Below are 19,303 nucleotides of genomic sequence, written 5' to 3' on the forward strand. Positions count from 1 at the left end.
GCAGGCCCACACCGAGCACCTGCTAGGTACTAGACAAACAGCTGGGTGTGCCCAGGAAATGACAGGTGTCTACTGGAGACGAATAAACAGTCAACTCTCACTCCTGTGGGTTTACCATACACGGATTCAACCTACTGAGGATGGAAACCATGGGGGGGGGGTCACATCAGTGCTGAACACGTACAGACTTTTCCTTGTCACTTTCCCTAAGCACTGCAATTTCACAACTGTTTCATAGCACTTACATTGTATTACGTATTATAAGTGATCTGGAGATGACTTAAAGGATGCAGGGCACACGCATGCGTTCCAGGCACGTAGGAGACCATTGAAAGGAGGCATTGAGGCCGGCACCGTGGCTCAATAGGCTAATCCTCACCTAGCGGCTCCGGCACACCGGGTTCTAGTCCCAGTCGGGGCGCTGGATTCTGTCCCGGTTGCCCCTCCTCCAGGCCAGCTCTCTGCTGTGGCCCGGGAGTGCAGTGGAGGATGGCCCAAGTGCTTGGGCCCTGCACCCCATGGGAGACCAGGAGAAGCACCTGGCTCCTGCCTTCGGATCAGCGCGATGCGCCGGCTGCAGCACGCCAGCTGTGGCGGCCATTGGAGGGTGAACCAACAGCAAAAGGAAGACCTTTCTCTCTCTCTCTCTCTCTCTCAACTATCCACTCTGCCTGTCCAAAAAAAAAAAAAAAAAAAAAAAAAAAAGAAAGGAGGCATTGAGCATCCACAGCCTTTGCTGTCTGCAGGGGCTGGAACCAAGCCCCACGAATACTGAGGGTACAGAGCAAGCTGTAGACTCCCAGGTGACCAGGGCCAAGACAAGGCACCGAGAGTCAGACCAGCAGTCCCTCGGCACCTCCTCCCTGCTCCAGTGAGCTGAGGCTCTAGAAACCCCGGGAAGGCTTTGCTGCTGGAGCTTAGAGAGAAACCGGGAAGGAGAACTGGGCAGAAGTCGCTGATGTGAGGTCACAAGCCACTGCCCCGCCATGCATGCTGGTGACAGAGGCGGGGAGTGTCCTCCCCATAGCTTCTTGCCCAGCCTGGGGATGGAGATGAGCCGTTGTGGGGAGGGGCCAGCGCAGTTTCCTCTGAGCTCAAAGGAGGGTCCACAGCATTGAGGGCGAGAGCCAGGTTGGGGCACAGCGCTGGGCCAGCTCCTGAAATCTGGTCCAGCGCAGCCAGGTGCAGCCTGGACACTGGGCCCTGCGTGCTGGCGCCCACGGCTTTCTTCCAGGACCTACGCAGCTCCCTGCCAGCAGGGGAAATGGCCTAGCCTTGCCCCTCCCAGGCCCTTGTGGGCTCCCCTGCTGATTGGCTGCCTCCTGCAGGAATGTGGATCAGTGTGAGGCCGAGGGAGGGTGCTGGAGTGGAGGAGGGTGGAGGATGGAGAACACTTCCTGGGTCAGTGGCACCGCAGGTTTAGCTTTTGTGGTGCCAGGCTCTGTGCTAGGTGCGGTCACTTACTTTCCCTTCTGCATTGCTAAAGAGGTCAGAGGCTTACAGCCGGAGGCGTCCAGCTCCGAGGCGGGGGTTCGCCACTTGCCGGCCTTGTGACGTCGGGCAGCACCCGCTTTCGGACCTGCATCTTCTCCGTGAAAGACATCAGCGAACTCTCCTGCAGGATGTCTGTCTGCAAAGATTAAGGGGAACAGGCATAAGCTGGAAGTTGCAAGTCCAGCTAGAACACGTGGGTTATTCACCCCCACAGCACATGTGTAACATTTTCAATTAGTTGCCAGGTTGTAAAAGTGGAGACTTTCACATCAAAATAAGTCTGGAGATTCTCTTGGGAAAAGGGAAAGATCTGGCAACACAGTCGCCCAGTCATACAGAGTAACCATCAGTGAGTCTCAAGATGGAGTGTCCATCAGAATCGCTTAGAGGGCTGGTCAGGGTGAGCGGGGGGGGCGGGGGGCAGTGCTGCTTGGCCAGCAGGTCAGAGGCCTGCGTCCCATGTCAGAGCACTGCACCTGTGACTTGGCTCTGGCTCCTGATTCCAGCTTCCTGCTAATGCAGACGCTGGGAGGTGGTGGTGATGGCTCAACTGACTGGGTTCCTGTCACTCAAATGGGAGGCCTGGATTGAGTTTCCTGTACTGGGCCACTGCTGGCATTTGGGGTGTGAATCTCAGATGGGATCTCTCTCTCTCTCTCTGTCCCCCTCCCTCCCTAAGTAATTAATTTTTGAAACAGCACAGATTTGGGGGCCAGCATTGTGACATAGGGGGTTAAGCTACTGCCTACAATGCCAGCATTCCATATGGGTGCTGGTTTGAAACCTGGCTGCTCCACTTCCGGTCCAGCCCCCTGCTGATATACTTGGGCCCCTGAACCCACGTGGGAGACCCAGAGGAAGCTTCAGGCTTCTGGTTTCCGCCTGGGATAGTCCTGGCCATTGTAGCCATTTGGGGAGTGAACCAGCAGATGGAAGATCTGTCTCCCCTTCTCCCTCTGTAACTCTGCCTTTCAAATCAAATAAAAACAAATCTGAACAAACAGCACAGATCTGCAGATCCCCACCCTCCGAGTGTCAATTCAGGAGGTCTCGGGTGGCACCTGACACTGTGCCTTCCTAGCAGGTTTGCGATGCTGAATTGCTGGCGGGGGACCACACACTGAGAACCGTGAGCTGGCGCTAAGTAGAGTTGCCAGCTTTTTACAAAGAAACCATTCGCTCTTATTGCCCTTTAGCCCCAGTGAGTGTCTCGCTGCTGCCCCACTACTTCCGTCCAGAGCACTCGCCTGGCCCTGGAGGGCATTGCCTCTTGTGTGCCTCGGCTTGGACTAACGGTCGAGTGTTCCGTAAATGTCCCTTGTGCTCATCCACGCGCAGTAACTTCTGGGTTAGCTATCGCTGCTCCCATTTCGCAGGTGAGGTAGCTGACATTCAGCTGGGCCAGGTGACTTGCTGGAGGAAACACAGTCGAGGAAGACACTTGCCAAAACCTCTACTCACGTGGCCCCCGCTATGTCAGCATCACACTCACACTCATGCTCACGCTGCTTCACACCAATCTAGCCAAGGCCGACACAGATGATGTGTCCACAACTTCATGAGTGTGAAATTGTATTTATCAAGGAAGAAAGGAGAGAAAAGGGAGGGTTTATATTGGGAGGTGATACAGTCAGCTGTGGGTATGCCCATTGACTGTAAACAGGTTAATGAACGGTGAAGACCTGAGCAATTTCCAGGAGCAAACAGGTGTCTTTAACCTCACAATGGGGCCTTGTCCTCCTGGACTGTTGGACCCAGTTAAACTTCCCTTTATTTTCATTCTCTCCCCCCACCCCATTCTCTCTGTCTTGCCTATCTTGTTTTGTCGCCTACCATGAATTTGTCTTTTTTTTTTTTTTTTTGGGATAAAGTATTACTATTTTGGTTTAGGGGAATAACCCTCCCTCCACCAGGACTCTGGGACTGGAGGAAGTGTCAATCAAAGTACCTGCCCTACCCCCAGACTGAGAGGGGCCAATCAAATGCTGTCCCTGGAATTTTATTTTTTTAGTTGAGACTCAGTAAGACAGCAGAACTTCTATCACTGGTTCACTCCCCAGATGTCTGCAGCAGCCCAGGCTGGGCCAGGCTGAAGCTGTGAGCAGGGAACAGAATCCAGGTCTCCCACATGGGCGGCAGAGACCCAGCTACTTGAGCCATCACCTGCTGCTACCCAGGGTCACGTCAGCAGGAAGATGGATCAGGTGTCAAGCCAGGTCCTTCCATGTGGGGTGCTGGCATCTTACCCGCTAACTAAATGCCCACCCCGTCCCTGGAGTTTTATTCTTGAGCAATAGAGACCTGGAGATGTATGGACTGCGTTCAAGGTCGTCCCCAGAAGATCCGTTCTGCCTTGGTCACCAACCTCTCAAGCCTTGCTTTTTTAGTGTTTCTTTCAGTTCTGTGAGTTAAACTGAGCCAGTGAAGCTCTTGGTTTTAAGCAATAGAATTTAGCCCTGGCTAATTTATGAGAATGCTTAGGAAGGGAGAATGGATCCCTACTACATCCGCACACCATTTTCACGAATTCCCTTGTCAATCAATCCAAACTCAGATGCTGCAGAAGTAAAACAGACTTTATCTGGGGGTCTTAGGCATACGCCCGGCCACTCCTCTGCTCATACCCCGCAGCGGCTCCTGTCCCACTCACGGTAAGGCCATACAGTGCCATGCAAAGTCCCATCCTACCGTCCACTGCCCATCTCGACCTCTGCTGCTGCCATCTCTCCTTGCAACACCGTCCCAGCCCCCCACAGCCTTGTGCTGCAGAACTCCACCCGGCACGCTCTTGCCTTGGCACTTGTGTGGTTGCTGCCGCCCCTCTGCCCGCCATGCTCCCGTGGCGTCCTGCCTGGAAGCTGCCCTGGCTGACCCCTGTGCAGCCTTGCTGGAGCCTCCTCCCCAGTGAAGCCCCCTGGATTCCCTCCACCCCACGCTCTGTTTCCTTTCCACGCTCAATTTTTCCCCATGGCATCTCTTAGCGTCCAGTGTAGCTTGTCTTTCTTTGCCCATCTGTCTGTTCGGCTGTATCTGGCTGTAGGGCAGGGGCGTGGTTTGGTTTTGTTCCGCTCACGGCTGTATCCCAGGACCTTGAGAAGAGCAGAGCTCAGCACGCAGGAACTGGACAGAAAAAATGAATAAACGCTCTGCCAACGAGACCACGGCAGTAAGCATCTGACTTCTTGTTCCCTGCATTCTCGCTTCCTGGGATCGATTCCCCACCGGGCAGCTCGAGGCTGCTCTCAGATGACTTCACTTCCCAGCTCAAATCCCCAGGCCGCAAACCCCAGCTCCTCAGGCTTCTGACTTCCTGTCTGGCTCCGCCCACCCGCTTCAGCCCCACAGCTCTCTGCACTCTTCTTCCACATTCCAGGTATTCAGTGCCCCAGGACCTTTGGACGCGCTGTTCCTTCTGCCTGCCTGGAACCGTCTTCTACCAAGGAACCACCAAGCTTCCCCTCACTCGTGAAGGCCTCTTCCTCAGGGGGCCTGAGCTGGCCACGGTGCGCAGAACAGCCGCCCCTGCCCCTGCCTGCTCCACCTCCCTCCAGAGCTTCCTGCCTGCTGCCACGCCATCTGTGGGCTTTTGGGTGAGCTGACGCCTCTCCCTTCTTAGCTGCATGTCAGCAGGAGTGTTCTTTAGTTTCCCTGCTGTGTCCCTAGGACCGAACTGGGTCAGGCGCATCCTGGTAGCGAGCACTCGATAAATATTTGTTGACAAATGAATGAATGCACTAGCCAGTCTAATAATAGTTCCCATTTTACCAAGTTCCTGCTCTGACCCGACACGCGACACAGATCACCTCTCTTAATCCCAAGGCCAACTCTGGCAGGAGCTTTTCTTATCAGCCTCCGAGAATTTACAGCCAGCCCTTGCCCTGCTCAGCTGAGCTGAAAGTGACAGGGCGGGGATGGAAACCCAGCGCTGTGCTCCCGGGATCGGTGGAAGGATCGCCTCCCGGAACACGGTTCCCTCCACGCTGCGTCCTGAACGCGGACTCCACGGGCTCTCCTACAGGCAGATTTCCACAGGATGCACAGGAAATCGCCATTTATAGAGCAGAACCTCTGCAAGATGCAACGGTTATGTTGCATGTCTTATTGTCTAGCCCTGAGGGTTAGGATTCGGACAAGAAAGGGTAAAACAAGGCCGGCGCCGCGGCTCACTAGGCTAATCCTGGTTCTAGTCCCGGTCGGGGTGCCGGATTCTGTCCCGGTTGCCCCTCTTCCAGGCCAGCTCTCTGCTGTGGCCAGGGAGTGCAGTGGAGGATGGCCCAAGTGCTTGCACCCCATGGGAGACCAGGAGAAGCACCTGGCTCTCGGTGCGCCGGCCGTGGAGGCCATTGGAGGGAGGGTGAACCAATGGCAAAGGAAGACCTTTCTCTCTGTCTCTCTCACTGTCCACTCTGCCTGTCCAAAAAAAAAGATATCTATTGTTATGGACCATACTATCGCGTGAAGATAATATGCAAATGATTTAGTAAAAGGTAAAACTCATTGCACATATGGATAAATGCTATAAAGAGAATAAAGCAAGGTCATGTTGTTGTAAGCTGGGGCTGAGGGGGAAAAGAAAAATCTCCCTGAATAGGTAGCGTTTGAGCCGAGACCTAACTTCTAGCCATTGCAATCCTTTGGGAACTGAGTGTTGCAGAAAAAGAGTAAAGCAAGCAAGACATCAAGGTAGGAACCTGATGAGTGCCAAGAACAGGAATAAAAAAATGCATGTAGCTGGAACAGAGTGAGAGGAAGTAAAATCAAAGAGCTAGGAAGGTCAAGGTGAGGGAGGGCCCTGAAGGCTGTGACAACCCATGTGGAAAGTCTCCCAGGTGCAATGGGAAGTCACAGGCTAGTTTCAGCGGGAGGTTGGATAAAAAAAAATCATCTGACTGATCATTTTGAATCTTACTTGGACAGCTCTGAAGAATGGGTTACAGGAGGGCAGCTAGCTGTGGGCTGTGGGAACTGGAATAGCAGTAAGGGTATTTTTGCAGTTGTCTTTGCAAAGGATTGATGTCAATGGCTCCTTTTATCACACCAAGGATCAAGAATCACATGGCACTGGTCAGATCTGAATTATTAGATTTGCCACCGAAGATAAAGTCACAGGGAGAGGCTGTGTGGTTAATGAGTCATCTGTTAGCAGACTGCCAACCCCGCGGTTCTGGTCCCTTCATAGAAAGGGCCTCACATAACTGCCCTGGGAGCCAGGGCCATCTCAAAGGGAAGTGTGCTGGGGGCTAGGCACGGCACACTTCAACCATGGCAGGTTTCAACCATGCCCGCAATTTTTCTGATACTCCTCCTATTGAGTAGTGAGGCCTCGGTCCACTTCCCTTGAAGCTGGACATGGTTTTGATTGGGGATGCCCTGCGACTCCCGAGGGTAGGTCCTACAAGGTCCTGCAGCTTCTCCCCTTCTCGCTGGAACACTGGCTCTTGGAGCTAGGCTGCCATGGAAGAAGCCTGACTGTCCCAAGGCTGCACTGCTATCAGGAAGCCCAGGCTCAGGGTGAGGCCCAGGTCAATAAGCCCAGCTGAGCCCAGTCTTGCAGTCGTCCCAGCCCAGGTGATGGTCACAGTCCAGCTGATTGGGTCGCCTGAGGCATTGTGGCCCAGAAGCAAACCGTTCTCACTGTTCCCTCTGCAAACTGCTGGCCCGTAGACTCCAGGAACTAAGAAAATTGTTATTTTACACCAGTTTCAGGATGGAAAATGTGGACAGGGCTTTGTATCATCCTATTGGACCTGAGTGGAGTATATAGAATTAGAACAGAGTGTGTGTAAGTTCAGAGGCTAATCTACGGGAATTCTGCTGCAACAGAGGTGGAGAAGAAACAACACCCAGCGAGCAGGTTGCCAGATTGCCCCTGATCCCTGCCCTATAAGAGCAGCTAACAGCCCGAGTTTTGGATTCAAGAAGACCTGGCTTACACCCCAACTCTGCCACTTCCTATCTCTGCGTCCCTGAACCTCAGTTGCTTTTTTATAACCTGAAAATAACACTTGCAGCCTTGTAAAGTCAATAGACATTGAAAGAATAATTTTGCAAAGCAATCAAGACAACACCCAGCACTAGACCAATAGCTGTTGTTAAATGTCCTGGGCTCTCGCTGCCCAGCCCTACTTCATCCCACTGGGCTCCAGTGAGGTCATCTACTTTCAGTCCCAGAGAGCACCTTCAGTCTTGGGTCCAAGACATCGTGTATGCTTACTCCCCACCAGCTCACGGTGCTGGAAAATATCCTGTCTTTGTCTTGTAACGTTGGGTGTGGCATTGTGGGTGCCTGGCTTCCACGGGAGAGAGACTGCAGCAGACACTTCCACACATCTAACCCATAACTTTTCCTCTTCCTCCCCCCTCCTTGCCATGATTTAAACTCATGTTTTGGAACCTTCCTTTCCAATGTGACAAATGGCGCTGAGGTGCAGGGCGGTTAGAAGGTGATTGGACCATTCAGAGGGATCAATGCCTTTCTCCCAGGAGTGGGTTCTCGCTCTTGCTGGACTGGAGGAGATACCATGAGAGCAGCTTGTTATAAACAGAGGCTACACCCCGCATGCTGTCTCTTGGCTATGGACCCACTTCATTTCCATTTTTCCACCGTGACTTGAAGAGCACATGGCCCTCACCCGATGGGACCATCTGTTCTTGGACTGTCCAGCTTCCAGAACTGTGGGCCCAAAGAAACTTCCTTTCATTATAAACTACCCAGACAGATTTCCTATTATAAGAACAGAAAATGTCCTAAGACTTTCATTTAAAAAGAATGCTCGATTTTGTGTGTGGCAGCAACTATCCTGCTAAAAGTAGAAACTCTCCCAGCCTCCCGTGCAGCTCAGAATGGTCATGTGACACAGCTGTAACCAATGGGTTGCAGGCTGAAGTTCCTGACCAAAACCTCTATTTCCAATAAAAAGATAAAGACTCAAAGGAAGGAAGTTTTGAACTCTTTCTTGTTTTTACCAAGAATGGGGACATGGTGCCTAGTGGAACTGCAGCTATTTTGTGAGCCTGAGGGGACAGGCAGGTGGATAGAGGCCTCACATCAGTGAGGCACAGCCAGAGGAAGATCCCTCCCCCAGACTGCTTCTTCCATGAGACGATTAGACTCTTGTTTAACCCAGTTGCTTTCCCAGTGTTCACAACCAAATACTTTTCTAAGTCATACAGGGACTGTTTTAGTTCCCTAGGGACGGTGTTACAAAATACCACAAACTGGGTGCCCTAAAAAAGAGGAATTTATTCTCTCATGGTTCTAGAAGCCAGAGGCCCCAGATCCAGCGCCAGAATGCCTTCTGGGCCCTGATTCAGGTCTGGCTGCTCCACTTCCAATCCGGCTCCCTGCTGGTGGCCTGGGAAGGCAGTGGAGGATGGCCTAAGTGCTTGGGCCCCTACACCCATGAGGGAGACCCGGAAGCTCCTGGATCCTAGCTTTGGTTTGGCCTGGCTCCAGCCATTGTGGCCATCTGAAGAATGAACCAGTGGATGGACAAACTCTCTCTATAGATCTGCCCTTCAAATAAACAAATAAATCTTAAAAAGAAAAAAAAAAAAAAACAACCTCAGATCAAGATGTCAGCAGCGCTCATTCTGTTGTGGACATGGTGTCTTCCAATCTTTTCCTGACCCTGGTCTCACGCAAACTAAGATTTCTAAGTGCAGACATGCATGAGACGCACCAAGTAACAACAAGGTTTATTCAAAGGTGAGAAAATGAACACACATACACGCGTGAGTGTGGCTTGCCCTACATGGAGAAACATCCATTATGAGGGGCCAGAGTGCGCCCACAGGGAGGGAGGGGGCAGCACCTCCAGCCGTGGCCCATGGTGAAAGGCAGCTCTCCCGGTGTTGGTCTCTTTTACGAGGTAGGAGGTGGTGCCGCCACACACGTGAAGCCGCCCGGGAATTTTATGATACCCCCATAAATTCCACCTGGAGCTTGATATCCGTATTTTCATGGCATTCCCCCCTTTAGGTCTCAGATGAAGCAGGTGCATCCCGGGAGAGAGCGTGTTTGATTGACAGGTAGAGGAACAGCCTGGTGTCGGGGGCTCGCTCTGACCTGATCTGGCTACTCGTCACAGCACAGGAGTTCCCGCGAAGGACGGCGAGGAGGAGTGTGCTCCCTCCCAGCTCCTGGAGCTCTGCCAGCGCATCACCCCATCCCTACCTTGGCCTCCCACGGCTACCCTCCCTTTGCACACGTCTGCAGCCACGTTTTCTCTGCTGATGGAGACACTGGAGTCCCCTGGCAATGAGGAAGTCTCCGGTGATGGAGAAGTCTCTGGCCAGTCGCAATCTTCCTCAGATGCGTGTCTCCCTGACGACAGCCCGCACTGCAGCGGCCAGCCCCCACCTGACCTACTCACCTGCCACCCCCAGCTCTGCTCTGGGGACTTCTCACTGCCCCCAGCACCAGCCGCAACTGGTCTGTTCCCAGGCTATTTTGGTGGCCCTTTAGAATCTTCTCTGACTGCAGGGAGCCAACCTCCCACGTGTGGCCGCTCATCCACGCCAACCCCGCCCTCTGCGGGTCCCCTGCCCTCCCGCAGCCCTTCCTTCTCTGGTCCGTGGAGAAGGGTTTGGCAGTGTGGACCCTGGACAGGGTCATTCTCTGGTGGAACTGAGGCCCCTGTTCTCAGAAGCCTCGTAACTGCTGTCCACAGGGCTGTACACCTGCTTCTCTGTGTTCTCTCTCTGGTCCTCGGAGATCAGCTGGGCTCTGCTGAGACAAGTGACGACTCCTGGCCAGGGTGACTCTGGAAGAACTGGCAGGTCCCTACGCGTGCGTGCTCAGTACCTGCCGCCCTCCATCCCGTCTTAGGGGGCGCCCTTTGTCCCCCGCAGAGGTCAAAAGACTCCTCCCCCTTCTCAGCTGATCTTGATGCTTCGGATTGCGATTGCCTCCCAGAGTCAGAGACCTCCCCTCCGGAAGGGCACGCGTTGGGCCTTCTCAGCCGAAAGAAGCACCAAGCGGCCCTTCGGGGCCAGGCCGCCCCCAGGGACGCGGGCACCTATTTAGGTTGAGTGTCCCCTCCCCCGGTGGGAGGCCCCGGAAAGGATCTGCACTGCTCACCCCGCGGTCGAGCCGCCTTTTCACCCTCAGCTGGGCCGTGTGCTTGTTGGTTTTCCTCTCACTTGGGCCACTTTGTAGACCGGGATGATTGGGAGTAATCTGTTCCCCCAGACCCGTCTTAAAAAGAGAGAAGTGGTTACCCCAGCACACACGTCCACAAAGACGGCCGCCCGCCGCGCTCTCTGCTCCAGCCCCTGAGGTCTGCTCCTGCGTTCCGGCTGCTCAGGGCATCTGAGACTTGGAAGAGTTAAGACTGAGATCTGGCTGCTGGGTCCTGGATTTCCCATCTCCAGGGCTGAGCCCGGGGTCACGCTGCCTACGGCAAATGCATAAAGGAGTTCCTGGTAACTAGTAAATGGAAATCAAACAAGAGTTACTGGGGCCAGCACGTGGCACAGCGGCTGAAGCCGCTGCCTGAAATGCTGCAATCCCATGGGACCCCAGTTTGAGTCCCGGCTGCTCCACTTCTGATCCAGCTCCCTGCTGATGTGCCTGGGAAGACAGCAGAAGATGGCCCGAGTGCTTGGGCCCCTGCACCCAAGGGGGAGACCCAGAGGGAGCTCCTGGCTCCTGGCTTCAGCCTGGCCCAGCCCAATCGTTATGGCCATTTGGGGAGAGAATCAGTGGATGGAAGACCTCTCTCTCTCTCCTTCTCTCTCTCTCTCTTACTTCGCCTTTCAAATAATAAATCTTTTTTAAAAAAAAGAATTACTTATTTCTGCATCTTTTATTTACAGCTTTGTAAACAGACCTTTTCTATCTTATTTAATTCCTCTAAAATGGAAAAACTTCCATGAGAATTTTTTATTGTTTTTCATGGCAATGTGATTGTTTGCATGAGTCAGGTAAGAACCTGTTCTCATAACAGGAGATAGTTGGAAATATTGCCATATGTAAAAATTACACACAGAATGTTTGGCTTCAAGGGTTCCCAGCCTTGCTGTGTCATTTCTTAGCAGGCCTTAAAATGTCTAAAGATTAGGCACTATAGTTTTAAAAAAAACTTGTAGATTCAGAAGGCTTCCATAGCCTTGGCAGCTCATGACAAGAGCCTCGGGTGATCACTGACATCATAAATAAGAGTGTCAACTGTTAAATCAACAACAGGAGTCACTGTGCACTTGCTCCCCATGTAGAACCTCTGACCTTAATATGTTGTACTATGTGAATTAACAGTAAAATTAGTCTCCAAGTAGTACTTTATACTTTGTGTGTCTGTGTGGGTGCAAACTGTGGAAATCTTTACTTAGTAAAAAGTTGATCTTCTGTATATAAAGATAATTAAAAATGAATCTTAATGAAGAATGGGATGGGAGAGGGAGTAGGAGGTGGGATGGTTTGGGGGTGGGAGGGCGGGTATGGGGGAAGAACCACTATAATACAAAAGTTATACTTATGAAACTTATATTTATTAAATAAAAGCTTTCTATAAAGAATTTTTAAAAACTAAGTGTGCCCTGAACTTGTTTCTTTAAGAGTTTTCCAAATCTAAGATTATTATATGGTAAAGCGACTTTGTTATTGTATTTCATACAAATAGTCAATCAACAAACCAAGATACACCTGCTTTTAAGTATAACTCTGTTCATTGTTTTTAGGCTTGCTAAACTTAATGTCCTTGCTGGTTTTGTGATCTAGTTTGCTTTTGGGCTTTGTGCCTATTGCCTGTGAGAATTTTACAGCAGTAAAACTCCCAGGAAGATAATGTTGGTGGGACTGGCGCTGTGGCGTAACAGGTAAAGCCACACCAGCATTCCATATGGGCGCCAGTTCTCATCCCGGCTGCTCCACTTCCGATCCAGCTCTCTGCTTATGGCCTGGGAAAAGCAGCAGCAGATGGCCCAAGTGTTTGAGCCCCTACCACCCAGGCGGGAGACCTGAATGAAGCTCCCGGCTCCTGGCTTCGGCCTGGCCCAGCCCTGGCTGTTGTGGCCATCGTGGGAGTGAACCAGCAGATGGAAGATCTCTCTCTCTCTCTCTCTCTCTCTCTCTCTCTCTTTCCATCTTTCCCCCCCTCTCTCTGTAACTCTGACTTTCAAATAAATAAACCAATCTTTAAAAAAAATAAAGATAATGCTGCCTGTCACTTGGGATGGTGACTGCTGCCTACAGAAGAGTTGGAGGTAAGTTTAACAATGGACTCCAGGTAAAGCTGGCCTGGGCTGGTGCCCCTTCTAAAACCCTTTTGTTGCTCAAATGTGGCTGAAAGAGCTTCTGACACTGACTCCTGATCTCGAAATATTCTCTGCCAACGGACCAACAACCAGATCAAAGCCAACCTGGCGACAAGGAACGGACAGAACTTGGTCACAGGATGGTCGGTCAGCGGTGTGCTCAGAGAAAGATCGTAATCACAAAGATGGAATCAAACCAAGATGGTGCGAAACCTAAACAAAATCTCCTCAAGCCCAGAGGTTATAAAGGAAGTGTTGTTACCCGCGGCTGCCCGAGAGCAGCCATAGTAGAAGACTGTGCTGTAACCACAGCCCCCGCAGAGGCCCCACTCAGTCGAGAGGCATCAACTACTGGGCGCTTGTTCTTCTCAAACCTAGTGCTAGCACCTGCACACAGCACTCAGGGCAAGGTGACGAGGAAGCGCTCCGACATTTTTTTGCACCCAAGAAGGATTAGGACTGGGGCAGTGACCCCAAGTTCAAAAGCTACAGAATGACTGATGGTGGACATCTCGAAAGCCTGGACGTTCTCTGCGCGTGAGATCCCAGTGGAAAGAACAGGTCATCAAAGAAGGAGGTACCTTTCTCTGAAGGGAGGAGAGAACCTCCACTTTGACTATGACCTTGTCCAATAAGATCGAAGTCAGCGAACTCAAGAGGCTTCCATAGCCTTGGAAACTCATGACTAGAGCCTAGGGAGATTTCTGACGCCAGAAACAAGAGTGTCAAATTGTTAAGTCAACAACTGGAGTCGCTGTGTACTTACTCCTTATGTGGGATCTCTGTCCTTAATGTGTTGTCCATTGTGAATTAATGCTATAACTAGTACTCAAACAGTATTTTACATTTTATGTTCTGTGTGGGTGCAAACTGATGAAATCTTTACTTAATATGTACTAAATCGATCTTCTGTATATAAAGATAATTGAAAATGAATCTTGATGTCAATGGAATGGGAGAGGGAGTGGGAGATGGGAGGGGTGCGGGTGGGAGGGAAGTTATGGGGGGGGAAGCCATTGTAATCCATAAACTGTACTTTGGAAAATTATATTTACTAAATAAAAGTTTAAAAAAAAAAAAAAGAAAGAAAGCCTGGACGTTGTCCCCAAGGCTGGCTGATGTGTCTGACAGTGGCAGCCCCTTTGGACCCCAGAAGACAGATGAGTTGACTTTGGGACAAATAACCCCAGTGCGTACATGTCGCTGGGGGCTGCCATTTCTGGCCAGAGAACTGTCCTTGTCGAAGCCATTCCCCCAAGTGGAATGGCTCCAGATGTCCTCACAGCTGCCCCAGGGGAACTTGTGTCCTCACTGGAACAAAGCCCCGTGCGTCCCTCCCTGGGAATGCTGCAGACATCGCCCTGGCTCTGCAAGACAGTCCCATCCAGGCGAGCGCAGTGTCTGCTCCTCCGCGGAGTCTCAGTCAACATCCTTGCTGCTGGTCCGCCTGGTGGCACAACATGCTAACCTTTCCGGTTTCACGATAAGCGTGGGGAGCAGTAGCATTGCCATCGGGTCTCTTAGCCCAGAAGGCTGAACGCGAAGCCCTGCCCTGCCGCACGTCTCCAGGAGCGGAGGAATGCTGGCGTGCTGTTGCCGCTGCGCTGGCTGCGGAATGTTGATGCACCTGCAAGATAACACTGTGCGCCGTTTAACTGGGCTGGACCCATGGGAGCCTCTTCAGTTGAGCCAGGAACATGGAGTTCTTTTTTTAAAGACAATGTTTATAGCCTCCTCTTCCTCCAATCCTGATGCCCCACATCTCACCGCCTTAATAGCAGAAAATACCCAAAATGATTGGCACGCCCACTCCCTCACTGAGGAATGACAAGGGATAGGAGCCAGGGGGATCGAAACAGCTCTAATCAGTGACTTGGATGCTGCAAACCATCAGGCCCCCGTCTCCTCCCTCCCTCCCAAAAGCATCCCTGCCCTGCCTTTTGCTAGCACCAAAATTAGCTCCCCGGATGGAGAGGGCACAGCTGGCCTTACAAGGTTCTCACCACAGCACTCGGGGGGCCACTCGGGGGGATCACACCGTGATGGCCACATCATCTCACAGGGCCTCCCTGCAGGGGCGTCTCCGGCCTGGGGCAGAACCCGGCCCCCCGCTCTCAGACTGACTGAAGCACACTTGGCCATCGCAAAATTCCCTAAAGAGCGGGGTGTCGGCGGTTTCACTACTCCCTGAGACGGAATGAAAAATGGCCACGGCACTGCTTTCCAGCCAGAGTTGTCTTAAGTTCCATTTTCACATTGTGAATTCAAAGTCAGCCTATACAGAGTAAATGGAATAGACCTAAAAGAATGGTTCAGAAAAAAAATATAATCCACTTGCCTGATGGCTCACTTAACTGAAGTAACTCTTTGATGGATAAGTTGGGGGCGGTTAAAGACTTTTTTAAATTCGCTAACATGCATTTGTGCCTGGTTTGCTGGCCAGGAAAACAAATACTCCAAATAAAGGCACTTATTGTGTTCTGTGAATGTGTCCTCTTACTAAAAATGTTTTGTCTTAATTTAGAGATTCTTAAAGGATTATTTCAAAATGTAATTAAAGGAACCAGAATGTATGAGAGAAATAGAAAGGAAGCAGTAAGCATTAGAATGTACTTTTGGTAAGGAGGGTTAAGAAGAGAGAATTTTGGGATTAAGAAAGGCATTTCAGGGGCCAATGCTGTGGTGTAGCAGGTAAAGCCTCTGCCTGTGGCACCGGCATCCCGTGTGGGCACTGCTTTGTGTCCCAGCTGCTCCACTTCTGATCCAGCTCCCTGCTGAAGTCCTGGGGAAGCAGTGGAAGATGGCCCAAGTCCTTGGGCCCCTGCACCCACATGAGAGACCTGGAAGAAGCTCCTGGCTCCTGGCTTCGGATGGGTCCATCCCTGGCCATTGTAGCCATCTGGGGAGTGAACCAGCAGATGGAGGACCTCTCTCTGTCTCTGTAACTCTGCCTCTCAAATAAATAAATCTTAAAAGAAAAAAAAAAAGGCTGTAGTAGAAGGTTTGTGGAAGTTGAACATTGTGTGAGATTAGGCTGACTTACATTAGAAGACGATTAGAGACACTAAGCTTGGGTCCTCGACTCAGCCCTGGGGATCCTCTAATCCCTCTCCTCCTTGCCCTAACTCCTGGGTCTGCTCCTTTGAACAAATTAATTCAGTTTCTCTATTCCACAATACAAAAGTCATCTCCAAATGGTAATGCAACTGTTGCAACATCGCATCACATTCCTCCAGATGCGGCCACCTAAGTTCTCTGGATAACAGACACAGTGACGTTTCTGGAACAGATGAGCCCCTCTTCCCCAGGGCTCCGCCACCTGCAGGAGTCCTACAGCCGGGACCCCCCTGACGGATCGACACTGGCCAGTGCCACGCCCCGTCCAGCATGAAGCAGTTACAGAAGATCTTAGCCAAAATACCGACAACTGGTCCTTGTGGATCTCTCAGGGGCAAACGCGGAGGCCACCAGGGCGCTTGGCAACAAGGAAGCCCCAGGTAAAACTTCCCAGCAACGAGGAAGTCGCTTGTGAGGGAAAAGGCCTTGGCCGGCGGCGATCTGCCTCCGATGTGTATCTCCCAGATTATAACCCACACCGCGGCAGGGGGCCGCTTCCAGCCAGCCTGCTCCACCGCTGTAGCCTCGCCGCGCACTCTCATACGTGTACTTCTGCTCGCTTTCTGCTCTGGTGAATTCTCCCTACCTGCGACACCAGCTTCAATCAATCAGCCAGTCATCTCGGATGAGGCCCACCCTATGAACTCTGCTGATTTGGTTCCCACTGTAAAGACCCTGCCTCTGAGTGTCTGGCGCTGTGGCATAGCAGGTAAGGCTGCCACCTGCAGTGCTGGCGTCCCATATGGGCACCGATTTGAATCCCGGCTGCTCTACTTCCAATCCAGCTCTCTGCTGTGGCCTGGGAAAGCAGTAGAAGATGGCCAAGGGCCTTGGGCCCCTGCACCCTCGTGGAAGAAGCTCCTGGCTCCTGGCTTCAGATCAGCACAGCTCTGGCCACTGCAACCATTTGGGGAGTGAACCAGCGGATGGAACACTTCTCTGTCTGTAATTCTTCCTGTCAAATAAATAAATAAAATCTTTAAAAAAAGAGAGAGAGAGAGAGAGAGAGAGAGAAAGAAAGAAAGAAAGAAAGAAAGAAAGAAAGAAAGAAAGAAAGAAAGAAAGAAGACGCTGTCTCTGAATAAGGTCCCGTTGTGAGCAGTCAGGAGGCCTTCAGCACAGGAATTGGGCAGAGGCAGGGAGAACACAGTCCAGCTCACAACGGAGATCATCGCTCCGTGCTCTGAGCTTAACTCCACAAGGTCCTTCAGCGGCTCCAGTGCCCGGAGCTGACCCAGCCTCTGGTCTCCACTCCTGGCAGCAGTCTTGAGCCTTCCTGATGGACCGAGGGAGAGAAGGGTGCCCAGGGCCCAGTCCTCCCAGCCACTCACCTGCAGCGCGTGGGCCTCCCCTCGAGCTCTCTGCCTCTTCCCAGGTGACTTACCCCACAGGGCCACTCGCCACACTGTCAGCAGTTACGGGTCTGTGCCTGTCCAGCTAAGTCCAGCTTCCGCCCTGAGTTTCCGCACCCAGGCTCTCCAGTCTGACTCTGGCTTATCCAAGCTGGCAGGCCTCCAGCCGGCATTGTGAGCACCTGCTGCGGCCCCCACGGCTGCCAAGCACGAGGGTCACCCTCCAGGGGTCTCTTGTGAAAACAGAGGTAAACACGTGACAATGACGTCCTTGTGCTTTGCGTAGAAAAGGGAGAGATGGCACAGAACCAGGGCTTATCAACAACAGAAGGCGAGGCAGGCTGTCCACAGCTGAGCCAGGGCTGCGTCCAGTCTGTCCGAGGAAGAGCCGGGGACCAGGGTAGAGGTGGGTACCAACCACAGGGTGGGGGTGGGTACCAACCAGAGGAATAGTGTAAGCAAAGACTTGCAGGGCGGTTACTATTATTTTATTTTATTTTTATTTTAAAGATTTATTTGAAAGAGTTACATAGAGAGAGGAGAGGCAAAAAGAGAAGTCTTCCATCTGCTGGTTTATTCCCTAGATGGCCGCAACGGCCAGTGCTGAGCTGATCTGAAGCCAGGAGCCAGGAGCTTCTTCCGGGTCTCCCACGCTGGTGCAGGGGCCCAAGGACTTGGGCCATCTTCTACTGCTTTCCCAGGCCATAGCAGAGAGCTGGATCAGAAGTGGACCAGCTGGGTCTCGAACAGGCGCCCATATGGGATACTGGTGCTTCAGGCCAGGGCATTAACCCACTGTGCCACAGCACTGGGCCCTGTTACTATTTTTTTTTTTTTTTTTGACAGGCAGAGTGGACAGTGAGAGAGAGAGACAGAGAGAAAGGTCTTCTTTTGCCGTTGGTTCACCCTCCAATGGCCGCCGCAGCCAGCACGCTGAGACTGGCACACCGCGCTGATCCGATGGCAGGAGCCAGGTGCTTCTCCTGGTCTCCCATGGGGTGCAGGGCCCAAGCACTTGGGCCATCCTCCACTGCACTCCCAGGCCACAGCAGAGAGCTGGCCTGGAAGAGGGGCAACAAGGGACAGAATCCGGCGCCCCGACCGGGACTAGAACCCGGTGTGCTGGTGCCGCAGGCGGAGGATTAGCCTAGTGAGCCACGGTGCCGGCCCTGTTACTATTATTTTAAATTTTTAAAAATTTATTTGGAAGACAGAGAGACAGATCTCCCATCTGCTGGTCCAGTCCCTAAATGCTTACAATAGTCAAGACTGGGCCAGGCTGAAGCCAAGTGCTGGAACTCCACCCAGATCTTTCACGTAGGTGGCAGGGACCCAAGTCCTTGAGCCACTGCCTGCTTCCTCCCAGTGTGTGGACTAGAAGGCAGCCAGAATTGGGAGGGGCGCTGAGACTCCAACCCTGGCACCCTGATATGGGATGTGGGTGTCCCATACAGTGTGATTTGACTGCCACACCCAGCACCCACCAGAGGGGACTTGAAGGATATGGAAATACCTCTGGGTGGCTGGGAAAAGTGCCAGGAGAGGAAGAGGTGAGGCCCGAGGGCCGGTGTGGGGGGAGGTGACGGCTGCGGGCCCCTGCCTTGGGTGGGTTCCTCAGGTGGGTGCTGAGATGGAAGCTGGCGGGGAGGCCTGGGTGGTGGGACAGAGAAAGAGAGATGAACTTGAGCCATGTGCAGGAGTAAAGAGGCCTTCTCTACCATTGTCCTTTCTGGGGGTCCTCGGGACAACATCTCCCAGGGTGCTTTGCGCTTGATGCCACATCGCGGGCCGGCGAAGGAGACCTCAGGGTGTTCCTCGGCCTGCAGTTTGTTTCAGTGATTCAGCGGGTTGGGATGCTGCCTCCAGCGAGCACGTACCGATTCCCGCACGGGCCCAGGCCCTGGGTACACAGTGATGATTAATCAGAGGCCTCGCCCCTGAGGTCTGACAGCTCAGCATGGGAGAGAGACAGGAAACAGGCAGTGCTGGTGAGAGAATGGTTTGAAAATGACAGCCACGAAAGGGGCCAGCGGTTGTGGCACACCGTTGGTCAGATGCCAGCATCCCATGCTGGCGCGCTGGTT

Source organism: Oryctolagus cuniculus, chromosome 11 (assembly GCF_964237555.1).
Source record: "Oryctolagus cuniculus chromosome 11, mOryCun1.1, whole genome shotgun sequence".
NCBI lineage: Eukaryota > Metazoa > Chordata > Mammalia > Lagomorpha > Leporidae > Oryctolagus > Oryctolagus cuniculus.